The sequence below is a fragment of the Puma concolor genome, chromosome A3, assembly GCF_028749965.1.
Source record: "Puma concolor isolate L17-30 chromosome A3, mPumCon1.1.hap2, whole genome shotgun sequence".
Taxonomy (NCBI): Eukaryota; Metazoa; Chordata; class Mammalia; order Carnivora; family Felidae; genus Puma; species Puma concolor.
Window position 1 is genome coordinate 88,391,021 of NC_141669.1, and position 14,313 is coordinate 88,405,333.

At 36.1% G+C, this 14,313-nt stretch overlaps 1 pseudogene; it reads left to right on the forward strand.

Moving 5' to 3' along the window:
- The first annotated feature begins 4,021 nt into the window (after positions 1-4,021).
- Positions 4,022-4,779, forward strand: LOC112869614 (general transcription factor 3C polypeptide 6 pseudogene; annotated as a pseudogene).
- Positions 4,780-14,313: the final 9,534 nt, after the last annotated feature.

Genomic DNA, 14,313 nt, shown 5'->3' on the forward strand with positions numbered 1-14,313 from the left:
ATCCTTTATTTTCTTATACTTTGCTTTATTGAGCTTTGCAGATATTATATGTCTTACAAATCAAGGCTTGTGCCACCCTTGTGCTCAGTAAGTCTATCAGTACCAGTTTTCCAACAACATTTGCTCCCTTAATATCTTTGTGTCACATTTTGGTAATTATTATAATACTTCAAACTTCTTCATTATGATTATATTTATTATGGTGATCTGTGATCAGTGAGCTTAAAGTTACTATTGTAATTGTTTTGGGGTGCCATGAGGTGTACTTATATAAGGCAGTGAGCTTAATCAATAAATGTTATGTGTGTTATGACTGCTTCACTGACTGGCCATCTCTCACTCTCCTCAGGCCTCCCTATTCCCTGAGACAAAACAATATTGACATTAGACCAATTAATAATTTTACAACTGCCTCCAAGTGTTCAAGTGAAAGGAAGAGTCACACAACTCTCACTTTAAATCCAAAACTAGAAATGATTAAGCTCAGTGAGGAAGACTATTCAAAAGCAGAGATAAGCTGAAACCTAGGCCTCTGGCACCAAATAGCCAAGTTGTAAATGCAAAGGGAAAGTTATTGAAGAAAATTAAAAGTGTTTCTAATGAACATTGGATAAGTGCAGTTTATGATAGGAATGTGAAGCAGCCTTATTGCTGATATGGAGACAGTGTTAGTGGTCTGGATACAAAATCAAACAGCCAAAACATTCCCTTAAGCCACAGCCTAATCCAGAGCAAGACCCCAACTCAATTCTTTGAAGGCTGAGAGAAGTGAGGAAGCTGAAGAAGTAAGGTTTGAAGCTAGCAAATGTTTGTTCATAAGATTTAAGGAAAGAAGCTTCCTCCATAACAGATAAGTGCAAGGCGAAGCAGCAAGTGCTGATGTAGAAACTAGAGCAAGTTATCCAGAATATTTAGCTAAGGTAATGAACAAAGGTGGTTACACTAAACAATATAGTTTTAATGTAGATGAAACAGCCTTCTATTGGAAGAAGATGGACTAGGACTTTCATAGCTAGAGAGAAGTCAAGCTAGAGAGAAGAAGTCAATGCCTGGCTTCAAAGCTTCAAAGGACAGGCTGACTCTCTTGTTAGAGGCTAATGCAGCTGGTGACTTAAGTTGAAGCAAGGGCTCATGTACCATTACAAAAATCCTAGGGCCTTTAAGAAGTATGCTAAATCTACTCTGCCTGCGCTCTGTAAATGGAAAAACAAGGCTGTGTGACAGCACATATGTTTGCAACATGGTTTACCAAATATTTTAAGCTCACTGTTGAGACCTACTACTTAAGGGGAAAAAATTCCTTTTAAAATGTTTCTGGTCATTTACAATGCATCTGGTCACCCAATAGCTCTGATTGAGATGTACAGCAAGATGAATGTTGTTTTCATGCCTGCTAACACGACATCCATTCTATAGTTCATGGATCAAGGAGCCATTTTGACTTTCAAGTCTTATTTTTTAAGAAATATATTTTATAAGTCTATATACAGCTGCCATAGATGGTGATTCCTCTGATAGACCCAGGAAAAGTCCATTGAAAACCTTTCAGAAAGGATTCACCATTCTAGCTGCCATTTAGAATATTTGTGATTCATGGGAAGAGGTCAAAATATCAACAATAACAAAAGTTTGCAAGAATCTGATTCTAGTCCCCATGGATAACTGTTAGGGTTCAAGACTTCAGTGGAGGAAATAACTCAGAGATGGTGGAAATAGCAAGAGAACTACAATTAGAAGTGGGGCCTGAATATATGACTGATTTGGTGCAATCTCATAATAAAACTTGAACAGATGAGGAACTGCTTCTTATGGATGTGCAAAGAAAGTGGTTTCTTGAGATGGAATTTACTCTTGAAGATGCTGTGAAGATTGTTGAAATGACAACAAAGGATTTAGAATATTACATAAACTTAATTGATAAGACAGAAGCAGGTTTGAGAGGACTGACTCCAATTTTGAAAGAAGTTCCACTGTGAGTTTATAGAAAACATACTTCAACATAATAAAGACTATATAAGACAAACACACAGCTGACATCATACCTAATGGTGAAAAGTTTTCCAAGATCAAGAACAAAGAAAGATGTCCACTCTTAGCACCTTTTCTCAACATAGTACTGGAAGTCTTAGCCACAGCAATAAGACAATAAATAAATAAATAAATAAATAAATAAATAAATAAATAAATAAAAATAAAACAAAAGACATTCAAATTGTTAAGAAAGAAGTAAAACTGTCACTATTTGCAGATGATATGATACTACATATTGAAAACCATCAAGACTCCACTAAGGAGTTATTCGAATAAATAAATAAAGTTTCAGGATACAAAGCTGAGATGCAGAAATCAGTTGTGTTTCTATACACTAATAATGAACTATAAGAAAGAGAAATTAATAAAAACAATTCTATTTACAGTTGGATCAAAAGGAATAAAATACTTAGAAACAATTTTTTTAAATTTTTATAATGTTTATTTATTTCTGAAAGACAGAGAGAGACAGAGCATGAGTGGAGGAAGGGTATAGAGAGAAGGAAACACAGAATCTGAAGCAGATTCCAGGCTCTGAGCTGTCAGCACAGAGCCCCATGTGGGGCTTGAACCCATGAACAGTGAGATCATGACCTGAGCTGAAGTTGGACGTTTGACTGAGCCATCCAGGCACCCCTAAAATGGGAAAAGGAATAAATTTAACCAAGGAACTTAAAGACCTTTACTCTGGAAACTATAAGATATTGATGAAAGAAATTGAAGACAACACAAATGAATGGAAAGATATTCTGTTCCCACAGATTGGAAGAATTAATATTCTTAAAATGTCCATACTATCCAAAGCAACTTATATATTCAGTGAAATCCTTATTAAAATACCAATGGCACTTTTCACAGAACAGAACATATACTCCAAAAATTTCTATGGAACCGCAAAAGATCCCAAATAACCAAAGCAACGTTGAGAAAAAGAACAAAGCTGGAGATATCAAATCCTCTGATTTCAAACTATACTAGAAAGCAAGTAGTAAAACAATATGTACTGGCCTAAAAACAGACATACAGATCAATGGAACAAAATAAGAGCACAGAAATAAGCCCACACTTACATGATCAATTAATACATGACTAACGAGGCAAGAATACACAGTAGGAACAAGACCAGGGCATCTGGGTGGCTCAGTAGGTTAAGCATCCAACTCTTGATTTTGGCTCAGGTCATGATATCATATTTTGTGAGATCAAGCCCTACATCAGCACAGAGACTGCTTAGGATTCTCTCTCTCCATCCCCCCCCCCCACCCCTCTCCCCTCTATGCCTTTCTCTCTCTCTCTCTCTCTCTCTTGCTTTCAAAATAAATAAATAAACATTTAAATATATATTTTTAAAAAAGGGAAAAATACCATCTCTTCAATAAATGGTGTTGGCAAAACTAGACAGCTACATGCTAAAAAATGACACTGGGGCCACTTTCTTACACCATATACAAAAATAAATACAAAGTTAATTAAAGACCTAAATGTAAGACCTGAAACCATAAAACTCCTCACAGAAAATATAGACAATAAACTCTTAAACACTGGTATTGGCAATATTTTTCTGGATCTGTCTCCTCAAAGCAAAGGAAACAAAAGCAAAAAATAAGGAATTGGGACTACATCAAGCTAGAAAATTATTACATGGTGAAGGAAACCATCATCAAAATGAAAAAGCAACCAACAGAATGGGAAAAGATATTTGCAAATGATACATCAGATAAGAGGTTAATATTGAAAATATTTAAAGAACTCACAACTCAACACACATAAATACACACACACACACACACACACACACACACACACACACACAAACTAAAAAGTGAAAAAAAGACCTGAACAGACATTTTTCCAAAGAAGACATACAGATGACCAACAGGCACATTAAAATGTGCTCAACATCAGGGAAAATCCAAATCCAAACCACAAAGAGATATCACCTGACTCAGAATGGCTAGGATCAAAAACACAAGATAGGCCTCTACTCAAGATGGTAGCCCTGGAGAGCATGGCCACTGATTCAGAGGTCCCAAAGAGGTGCAGGATTAGGGTGGCCACTGATGAGAGGAGCTGGGAGGAGAAGGAAGAGGAAGAAGAAGAGGTAGAGCAGTTGGTTTTGGTGGAATTGTCTGGAATTATTGATTCAGACTTCCTATCAAAATGTGAAAATAAATGCAAAGTTCTAGGAATTGACACTGAGAGGCCCATTCTTCAAGTGGACAGCTATGAAGAATAGTATGGAGAGTATGAAGACACTCTTGGGACCTGGATTGTATCTGAAGAAAATGTTGAATATGATGATACAGAGGGCAATAAAAAAAAAAACAGTGCTAAGATAAAATGCCATACAATGAAGAAACTCAGCATGACAAGGACTCTTCTGACAGAAAAGAGAGAAGGAGAAGAAAACAGGTGATGTGGAGTGGCTACAAATCAAGGACAACGATTTCTTCTATAGACCCAACATGATTTTAGCTTTCTGCATGAAAATGAAGATAATGAGCCTTCAGCCTCAGACAAACCTTTGGAAGTGGAAGAGGAAGAGATTAAAATGAAAGATAATTCAAACCTGAGTTATGAACAGGGGAAACCACTGAACTTGGAAATAGAGAAGCCTGGTCCTCTTATTGATATCCCTTCTTCTGAGACAGAGGTTCTGTTTTTATGGAAACTCATAAACTCATAAAACTCACTTCTATTGCCTTAGAAATCACTCCTAGAAGAAATGTTTCTTATAACAACTACTAATGAACTTTTTGGAGTTTTTATATAAAATTATCGTGTAACTTTCAGTTTTTTACTATTTTACTAGTTTTGTTGGCTATACACACATTTCCAATATAGCACAGTTTAATATACCAGAATCATTAAGGATGAGATATGAGTTGAAAGTTTAAAATTTGGTATAAATGACTATAGGGACCCATCACTGATAAGTCCTTTAGATTGGAAGTTTTATTAAGGTAAGTGTAAAAGTTTTTTTGTTTTTGTTTTTGCTTTTGTTTTTCAGCCATCACAAATCACCATGAACTTAGTGGCTTAAAATGACAGAAGTGTATTATCTTGCAGCTTTGTAGGTCAGCCATCTGACATGGGCTGGGCTAAAATTAAAGTGTTGACAGGACTTCATTCTTTTCTGGAGGTTGGGAGTGGGGGATTATATTTCCTTGTTCATTCAGTTGCTGGCAGATTTCAATTCTTTTCAATTGAAGAATCAAGGTCCCATTTTCTTGCTGTCATCTGAGAACTGTGCCCAGCTTCTAGAGCCTGCCTACATTCCTTGGCTCTCTTCAAAACCACTAATGGTCAAGTCTCTCTCACTCTTTGACTGTCTCCTGTTTCTTCCATCATCCTATCTCTGACCCAACTTACTAATTACCTCACTCAATATCTGTTCTTTCTTTTTTGGGTTTGTAACAAAATCCCAGAATTATTCTGGTTAGCGATGTGTATATGTGGTCACATGGCTAAGTTCTGGCCAGTGACATGGAATTGTAAGTATTGAGTGATAAATGCTTCTGGAAAGCTGCCTTAAACTTTAAGGCATGAAGGGAAATGGGCCAGTTCATCTTCTCTTTCTTCTTGCTGAAACATGAACATGGTGGCTAGATATTCAGGAGGCTTTTTGGACTATAAAGTAACCTTGGAAATAGAAGCTATGAATGGCAGAGCAATAGATAGAATATTGGACTCTGTAGTACTTGGATGGCTCAGTCAATTCAGGGTCCAATTTTGATTTCAGGTCAGGTCATGATCCCAGGGTCATGGTATTGAGACTCACGTCAGACTCTGCACTAAGTATTCTCTCTCTCTCCTTTTGCCCCTGACTTCACTCTGTATCTCTGAAATTAAAAATAATAATAACAATAATAATAATAGTAATTAATAATAATAATGGATCTTGATATGATAGTGCCCTGTACTGACAAGAATAAAGAAGGTTAATAATAACCTTTAATAGATTAATAATAATCTTTTTCTTCCTGGTAAAATGACTTCAAGATTACCTTTTGGCATTGTTTTCTCTGGAAATCTACTAGATAAAATAACAATAGAATGTCAACTGCGATGTCAGGCAATAGTGTTTATAATTAAAAATATCCCCTTATTGGTAAACTGTATCTAGACCAAGAAGGCTATGACAACTCTGCCTATTGGAAAATATGGACTTTGGGCTTCTTTAAGTGCTGTGTTTCTTATTACAAAAATCCCTGGAAACTACACTCATGGATGTTACAAGAAATATTGGTTCTTGAGGAGACTGAAGTTTCTAAACCAGTGTGGCTTGTGCACCCACCCAAATCATCTTGTTCCCTTACACCTGAACTGACAATTGGGTGCCAGAGTAGAGCCTCCTATTGCAACAAGCCTCAAGCTGCTGTGCTGGTTCCTATGAAATTAAGTGAGCCTGGTGCTGGGTTCAGTCCCATGAAGCCTATTGGGTACTGTAAGCGTGAATACCATTACAAACCTGTGACTACTGCTGCTGTTCAGGTAGATAAGGCACTGCAACTACCTATTTCTGGCCTTTTATGTAAGAGAGAAGTAACTTTTCTCTTCTTTCAGTCACTCTGTATTAGCCACACATAACCCTACTTAATTCATTATGCATTTTGAAAAATAGAGAAAAGTCCAAGGAAGTAGAATGGAAGATTCTTGAGATTTGTAATCTTGCAAAAGGAACTGATCTAGACTGCAGTGTAGTTCTACCTTATTGGGGAGTAAGGTTAGGAATTCCCTGAGCCTGCACCAATGGCTTAACACAGTTTAGGATGAAAGCGTCCAAGAATAGACAAACAGAGAAAAATTGCCCCCAGCATAGAACAAAAGCAGAAAGCTGCTTCCACAGGATAAAAGCATCTGAGAAGTGGTAAACAGGGCAATAGACCACAGCAGACGGGTGAAATTGCCTGGAGCTAATTAGCAAAAGAAAAGTGCCTTCTTGACCCTGAGGTAGCATGCTCTATCTATCTTACCCCCTAGGCAAGTTAAGATAAACAGACAGGATGCCTGGTGCCTGCCATAAACAGCCATCTGCTCAACACCAGGGTTTTGTTTTGTATTGACCCAAACCCTTAACACCACATATCTTCAAAACCCCCTTTCTCTCACACACTGGAGTTAATGATCATTGTTTTATTGACTCTTTCTGAACATCCATCACATTTGTAAGCCTTCTGATCCTAATAAATAGGGAGCAAGGACCCATACTCGGGGTTCTTGTCTCCTCCCAGACATTAGCCTCTCTTATATTTAATTCTGCATCCGCTGTCTTGCTGGACAAGAGAGAATTCCATACTCAAAGTCTGCAACATACCTTACATTGAAGAAGTTAATAAAGTCTTATATTCTGAAGAAGAAGAAAAAAAAAAGACAAGATATAAGTGTTGGCAAAGATGTGGAGAAAAAGGAACAGTCATGCACTGTTGGTAGGAATGTAAATTGGTACAGCCACTGTGGGAAACAATGTGGAGGTTCCTTAACATATTAAAAATAGAGATACCATATGATCTAGTAATTCCACTTCTGGATGTTTATCCCAAGAAAAAAAAATGCTAATTTTAAAAGATATGTGCACCCCTGTGTTATTGCAGCATTATTTATAATATCCAGAGTATGGAAGAAATCTGTCTATTGATAGATGAATGGATAAAGAAGATTATATATATAAATATATTTATATATATATTTATATATATAATGTATATAATGGGATGTGTATACACACATATATACACATTACATTATATATATATATATATATATATATATATATATATGTATTCTGTTTAAAAAAACAGAAATAAAATCATAAATACAGAGAACAACCTGGTATTGACAGAGGGAAGGAGGGTGGGATGATGAACTAAATAGGTGAAAAGGATGAAGAGGGACAAACTCTCAGTTATAAAACAAATAATTCACAGAGATGTAAAGTGCAGCATAGGGGATGTAGGTAATATTGTAATAACTTTGTATGGCAAAAATGGTAACTACACTTGTGGCGAACATTTTATAATGTATATAATTGCCAAATCACTATGTTGCACATCTGAAACATAATATTGTAAGCTAACTATACTTCAATTAAAATTTAAAAATATGTTTTAAAAACAGAGAGACAAGTCCAGTATTTGGATATGAAAACATCATATATAGCAAAATTCTTTGGAAGAATATACCAAAATCCAAAATCTGTCATTCATATTATCCAGGATACAAACCAAACTACTCAACATAATTAATAATGAAAAAAAATGTGAAAAATTCCCAGTAGAAAAGATAGTAACAGGAAATAAACTGTAGGTGACCCAGATGCTGCCATTAGCAGACCAGGACACTAACATACCTATTTTTAACTATGTTTGACTACATAAAGAAAATATGTCATACTGGAAAGATAGGAAATTCAGCAGAGATAACAATTTAAAGGGAACAAGTAGAAATACCAGAACTATAAAATACAATGTGTGCATTTTTAAAAAAATATTGGATAGAGTAAAAGTACAATAGAGATGACCCCCCCCACACCAAAATTCCAAAAGTCAGTGAACTTAAATGTATCTCAATAAGAATGATCTATTCTGCAATACTAAGGGGATAAACTGAAAATACAACTAGAATCTTAAGAATCTGAGGAATAAATTTCAAAAATCTTTCATGGAGACACAGATGTGGAAAAAAGAGAGATTGGGGCAGAAAAAAATTTTAATAATGTAAAATTTCCTGATACCATACACAAAATTAATTTGAGATAGATTATAGAACTAAATGTAAAAGCTAAAATTGTAAAGCTTTTTAAAGAAAATATTAGAGAAGATTCTTTGGAGCTATAAAGTCTTAGAGGAACAAAAGAAACTAAACAAACTAGAAACTAAAAAAAACTACTCAACTACTTTAATAAAACTAAAGAGAAAAATTAGATTTGATCAGAATGAAAAACTCCTGATCTTCAATAAATAAATAGATATATAGGGGCACTTGGGTGGCTCAGTCTGTTAAGCATTTAACTCTTGATTTTGGCTCAGGTCATGATTTCACAGTTTGTGAGATCGAACCCAATGTCAAGCTCTGTGCTGACAGTGTGGAGCCTCCTTGGGATTTTCTTTCTCCCTGTCTCTCAGCCCTTCTCCCACTCATGCTCACGATCTTTCTCTATCTCTCTCAAAACAAATAAACAAACATTTTTAAAAAGGTAAAATAGATATATAAAGAAGGTCTACAACAAAATAATTTTTTTAAAAACAAGTAACTCATCACAAATGGAAACAAAATTGAATGTATATTTCACAAAAGAAGACATACTATTTTTTTTAAAAGATTTTCTTTTTTTAAAGTAATCTCTACCCCCAACATGGGACTGGAACTCACAACCCTGAGATCAAAAGTCACATTCTCTATTAACTGAGCCAGCACGTACCCCAAAAGAAGACATACTATTAATCATTAAGCACATCAGCAAAATGAAAAATAAAGTCACAATGACACATCTCTACATAAAGCCAGAATGGCGAAAATTAAAAGGAATTAAAAAAAAAAAAAAAAAAAAAATATATATATATATATATATATATATATAGGATATGAAGCAAAATCTTATACGTTGTTGGTGGGAGTGTAAAATGGTACCTCTACTTTGGGAAATGATCTGGCATTAAAACAAAATCTAAGTATACATTTTCTGTGACCCAGAAATACCACTTTTAGGCATTTACCCAAGAGGAATGAAAACCTGTACCCACAAAACTAGCTGTTCATAGCAGCTTTATCCATAATAATCAAAAATTGAACATACCCAGACGCCTATCAATAGATTATCAACTGTGATATATTCACACAATGGAAAATTACAGCAAAAAAGGAGCACATTGCTTATTCAGTCAGCAACGTTGATGAATCTCAAAAAAAAAAATATGCTGGATGGAAGTACATACGTTGTGGTTCCATTTACATGAAGTTTTAGAATAGGCAAAATTAATTCACAGTAGAAGAAAATTTAGAACTTCACTTGTCTTTTTGGAACAATGGCAAGGATTGATTCAGAAGGGGTATAGAGACTTTCTGGGGTGCAAAGTAATGTTTTATATCTTGATCAGGGCCTGGTTACACTGGTCTTTGCTTTTACCAAAAATCAGCTAATACACTCTCAAGATTCATGAATTTCAGTGCATGTAAATTTTACCTCCATAGGAAAGGAAACAACTGTAAACAATTGGTGAAATCTAGTTAATGATATGTTTGTTCAGGGGGAATTGTACTTATGTCATTTATTTTCAAATGCATCAAACAAATGAGATAAATTGATGAATAGGTAGAAGATAGATATGATAAAAAGAAATGTTCTGAAAGAATCTAAATTGTGGCTATACAAGTATTAACTTTGATATGTGTTTCAACTTTAATGTGTTTTTGAATATTTTCATAATATAATGTTGGGAAAAAAACATAAGGAAAAATGTCTTCTGCTACTACCAAGAATAACAATGGTTTCACAGAATGACTTTGACACCACCAATAGAGGAAGACCCTAAAATACATTACTCATCACTGTTATACTTTTAAAAACTATGATGAGGCTATACAATTATATAATTCCCATATAACTTCTTGTTTCAAATATATGAAGATTTAGTCATCATGTGCCATTTATCGTAAGGATAGAAGGAAAAAACTTGGCATTTGCTAGCAATTGCATTTGAATCTAATTGATTTGTTTCCAAGTGATTAATTTGAGTGTTATTGTCAGCACATGGAGGTCTATTCTAATGCACTCAGGTCTTCATTTACTTTGAGTCTCAATTTTCCTTCTGTAAAAGAATAAGGCAGTTCAGCTCAACTAAATTTTTGACTAGTAGTATTCCAGGCACAGTGCTAAGTATGACTAGATAAAATTTATGGAATGTGATCTTTCCCTTCACAGAGTCGACAGGCTAATAGAAAAATAAACATATGATCTGTTGACCATCAATAGGTAGCAGTAAGTGCCATGGGAAAACAGCCTGGAAGAGGGACATACCACTCTGGCTGCATGTAGACAAAGGATCATGGAAGTTTCTCTTGGATTCATGTCTGAGCTGGATCTAAATGAAAAGGGGTTAGCCTTATACAAGGTGACCAAGGTGAAGAGGGTTTCACTGAAAAGTTTCTGGGGACTGTTGGTGAGGACTGAGTGTCAGGAAGATGATGAAGTTGGATGTCTCTTCCACATGTATCTCTATGAAAGTGAATTTTTACCTGCCCTTCCAGCCCTACCTACAAAGGCATAAATTGGCTTTAGCTAAAAATGGATCAAGAAGTAGAATCTGCACCTTAGTCTATGATGTAGTGAAAGGGTGGGCCTACGCCAGCCGACTCCATCTTGTTCTGTGTCCTTCACCTTGACCACACCTCCTCCCCTTGAGTAACCCCCCCTCACCTGCCTAACAGGACTCGGACCCTTCCCCAGGACCCTTCCCCAGCCAATCGGCTGAGGCCATAGCCATTACCTCACCAACTGCCCCCAGGCCCCAATAAAACCTTTGTCCTTTTGAAACTCACTCTCTTTCCCTGGTATCTCACCGCTGCGTCGGTGCAGGTAGGGGATTGAGCTCGAGCTAGCTCGAATAAAGGCTCTTTGCTTTTGCATCGGACTCAGCTCCCTAGTGGTCTTTGGGGATCACGAATTCTGGGCATAACAGTAGTTCATGTAATATATGAGCTTCTGAAGCAGCCCTGAGGTTATTAGCAAAACATTTCTTCAACATTAGGTAAGGAAATGGTCAGGAACATTTATCCACCACAATAGTTGTGTAATTAACTGCTATCAGAGGCTGGAACATCAGCAGTTCAACAGTGAATCAAACAGCAATAACAGAAGTTACAGCTGAGGTAGCAATTACCTACTGTGTACTGATCACCAGTGGGAAAATATGTGTTGCACTTAGTGTTTTAAAAAATACTGTCCCAATCGTTACATTCTTATGAAATCAACAATAACCTTGCACATTTTTTATTTCCATTTTAGAGGAAAATAATTAAAACTCAAAAAAGGCAAAATAATTTTCTGAAGTTCCCATAACTAGCAAATATCATCTACAGTTGTGTGGTTTGACTTCAAAACTTTTTCTATCCTGAAAAGCAGTAGGATCCCCAACTTAACTGATTATCAAAATCACCAGGAAGCCTTCAAAAAAAAATTCTGCTTTCCTATATACCTATAAACACAATGAACAAGTGGAATCTGAAATTAAAATCACAATAACACATTAGTACCCCTAAAATAATACAGATATAATAAAAAAAAAAACATGTACAAAATCTATGGGATAAAAACTGTATAACTGATGAAAGAAGTAAGTAAATGGAGAGATATCCTATGTTCATGGATAAGAAAAGAAGACTCAATATTGTCAAGATGTCAGTTCTTCTCAATTTGATCTATACAGTCAATATAATTCCAGTCAAAATCCCAGAAGTTATTTTTGGGGATGTTGAGAAACTGATTCTCAAGTTTATATGGAGAGGCAAAAGACCCAGAAAAGCCAACACAATATTGCAGGAGAGAAACAAAGTTGGAGGACCTACACTACTCAACTTTATGACTTACTATAAAGCTACAGCAATGAGACCAAATGGTATTGGTGAAAGAATAAATACATTAATAGAAAAGAATAGGGAGCCCAGAAAAAGACCCACATAAATGTAATCAACTGATAACTGATCTTTGACAAAGGAGTAAAGGCAATGTAATTAAGCAAAGGTAGTCTTTTTAACAAATGGTCCTTGAACCCGCTCCCCCCCCCACACACACACATGAATTGTAGTCACAGACCTTACACTCTTCACAGAAATTAGCACAAAATGGATCCCAGGCCTATATGTAAGACACACAACTATAAAAGTCCTAGAAGATAACAGAGAAAATTTAGGTAACCTTGGCTATGAAGATGACTTTTTTATATACAACATCAAAGACACAATCCATGAAAGATATAATTGATAAGCTGTACTTTATTAAATTAAAATTTGCTGCCCTGCAAAAGACATTGTCTAGACAATTTAAAAAAAACACAGACTGGAAGAAAATTTTTATGAATATGTGGGGGGCCGGGCCCCGGTGCCAGGCTGAGACCGGGTTGAGCAATGTTCCCCTTTGACTCAAGCCAACCCGGTGGTTCCCCCTCCCATTCATGTGGGAGGCCGGGCCCCGGCGCCAGGCTGAGACCGGGTCGAGCAATGTTCCCTGTTGACTCAAGCCAACCCGGTGGTTCCCCCTCCCATTCCCCCATTTTCAAGGGCATACGAAAGCCTTGTCAAGGCTGAGAAAGTTAATTCCTGAAGACTGTGGTCTGCAGGTGTTGGCAGTAATGCTACCTCCCTTTTTCTACCCCAAGTCAGATAGAAACAAACATGGGAATTGTGTTTTGCTAGCAATCTTATCAACAGGGTCTTGTTGTGACCCATTTAGAAAATTCACAAGGAACAGAGAACTAAATGTTTTGGTTGGCAGCAATTATGTGAAACCTGTTTATTCTTAGAATGACCTAACCCATAAGAGTCTGGTTATAAAAGATTGTGTACAGCAACAATAAAGCCGTCACTTGGGCCATCAGCCCAGAGGACCCTCCTGTTCCCAAACTTTCTCTTCTCTCCTTTTTTTCTTGCATTCCCCTACCCTCAGGACCCTGACCTCAGTGTTTGTCGTGCCGGCCGCGACAGAATACATAGGTAATAAAGATACAGATACAGAGAACTCTTAAAATCCAACAAAAGATACAGAGAACTCTTAAAATCCAACAAGAAAATAACATTTAAAAATGGGCTAAAAGTCTTAAACAACACCTCATAAAGGAAGATATACAGATGGAAAATGAGAATATGAAAAGATTATCTGTGTCATATGTATCAAGGTAAATGCAAATTAAAATAAAAATATAATAGTACACATCTATTAGAAGGGCTAAACTTCAGAGCACTGACAACACCAAATACTGCTGGAAGTGTGGAGCAATAGGAACTCTCATTCATTGCTGATTGGAGTAAAAATTGGTGTAGACATTTTGGAAGATAGTTTAACAGTTTCTTACAAAACTGAACATACTCTTATCATGTGATCCTGCACTCATGCCCCTTGGTATTTACCCAAAGGAGTTGAAAACTTATGTCTACACAGAAAACTGCACATAGATGTTCATAGCAGCTTTACTCATAATTGCCCAAACTTGGAAGTAAAGAAGATGTTCTTCAGTAGGTTGATGGATAAAAAAAAAAAAAACTGATACAACCAGACAATGGAATACTATT